Raw genomic sequence first — 2,170 nt, forward strand, 5'->3', positions numbered from 1 at the left:
TGCTATTTTGAGGGCAAGTGACGTATTTCGCCGTTGGATTGGGGCGTCTGAGCAATTTTCATTAAATTCGACAGAAAACTGGGCCTGGCGGGAAAACGGTGCTTCGGAGGCGCGAACTGACAAAATTTCCGCCCATAGGGTCGCAAAATGACAATTTACCTCCTCCGCCATACCCCATGTTACAGTGTTTGACAACTTATTACAAAGCATGGCCTAGCGCCAAAACGGTGCGTCGGAGAGCCCCGCGGACGAAATTTTCACCTAAGGCGCCAAAATGACGAGTTACCCCCTAGGAGACCATAAAAAAATGGCGACTTTTTTGGACTTAATATTTTTCTCCCACGCAACCATAATTTAGTCGGCCCTTGAACGGCCCCCAGTGAGGTCCCACGATGGAGGTGGAGGTTTTTCTGGGGTCAAATGGGGTATCGCGGATCCAAAAAGTTATCGTACGTTTTTGTAGCAGTTGTGGTCGAGGCCAAACACTTATATCAATGAGTCAGTGAGTCAGTCAGTGAGTGGGAGGGGGGTTGTATAGTATTTTGATGATGATAAAACGCCACTGCAAATCCCAGGTCGCTCGCTCAATTCGTTTTCGAGTTTTCGTGCGGACGGATACACAGACAGACAGAACGGTATCGCATCTGGTTGGCTGAGCGAATAGCGAAGCCTATTACTCCAGTGATGATCAAAAAGTTTCGCGTCTGTCTGTCTGTTTGTCTGTGCGCACGATAACTCGAGGACGAATTGAGCTAGCGACCTGGGATTTTCAGGGTCGTTTTGTGTCATGAAAGGCAGATCGAGTTCGAAGAAGAGCATTCCAGCTCAAAAATTGGATTTAAAAAAAATCAAAAACCACAGGTGCCCCAAATAGTGGTTTTTAAAAATATTTTTTTTTTGGCTGAGCGATTAGCGAAGCCCATTACTCCACTGACCCGAAAAGTTTCATTCTGTTTGTTTGTTTGTTTGTCTGTCTGTCCGCACGATAACTCGAGAACGAATTGAGCTAGCGACCTGGGATTTTCAGGGTCGTTTTGTATCATAAAAAGACAGATCGAGTTCAGAAATGGGCATTCTAGCTCCAAAATTTGGCTTTTAAAAAAATCAAAAACTACAGGTCGCAAAATGTTTTTTTATCAAATATTTTTTTATGGGTTCCTAAGGGGTAACTCGTCAAAGTATAGCCCTGTGGGCGAAAATTTCGTCCGTTTTGCTCTATCTTGTACTGTTTCGGCGCTATGGGGCATTTCTTGGCGAAAAAAACGTGAAAAAGACAAAATGGTCCATTAAATCGTAAAAAGGCTGCATGTCACAGAATTGTGAAGGGAGTAATACTTAAACCACAGGTCGCACTACACCCTCTTTTGGGCTTAAGGGTCCCTAGATTACCTAGTATCTCTAAAACGTTGATTTTTACATAATCTGTCAAAATTCAACCTTTTAATGATAACCGTTACCGAACAGCAGAAGTTTCATATGTCCCTAATTTAATAGTAAAAAGGCCCCGCCAAATGGTTCGAGTATGTCAAATTTTGGCCCCGGAAGGCCCTGTTCCCCAATACCCTTTCCTTAACTCGTCTCGGTTGTCAGCGCCGCAGGCCTAGCTATTTGTGCGCCAGGCGCATCGCAGCGTAACACTTTCGTGAGATATCGCGAAGCCTGTTACGCGAGACGTGGTCTGGCGTACATATAGCTAGTACAGTCTCCTCAGGGGTTACTCATGAAAGTAGAACCCTTCGGGCGAAAGTTTTCTCTGTTTTGCTCTAGCTCAAACCTTTGAGGCGCTAGAGGGTGTTTTTGACGATAATAAGCGAATGAAATGTACAACCCTGCTTGCTTAGCCAAAGTGACGGGCCGTTGACGGGCCGGAGGCCCGTATCTTTGTGTACACTTTTGCACAACCCGACTTGGGTGTCAGCGCCGCAGGCCTAGGTAGATGTATGCCAGGCGCGTCACAGCGTAACAGTGTTCGTGAGATATCGCGAAGCCTGTTACGCGAGACGTGGTCTGATGTACATCTACCTTGTTTATTGGCTGAGCGATTAGCGAAGCCCATAACTCCACTGACCGGAAAAGTTTCATTCTGTTTGTCTGTTTGTTTGTCTGTTTGTTTGTCTGTTTGTTTGTCTGTTTGTTTGTCTGTCTGTCTGTCCGCACGATAACTCGAGAA

The sequence above is a fragment of the Frankliniella occidentalis genome, unplaced genomic scaffold (assembly GCF_000697945.3).
Source record: "Frankliniella occidentalis isolate FOCC.00 unplaced genomic scaffold, Focc_3.1 Scaffold181, whole genome shotgun sequence".
NCBI classification, from domain to species: domain Eukaryota; kingdom Metazoa; phylum Arthropoda; class Insecta; order Thysanoptera; family Thripidae; genus Frankliniella; species Frankliniella occidentalis.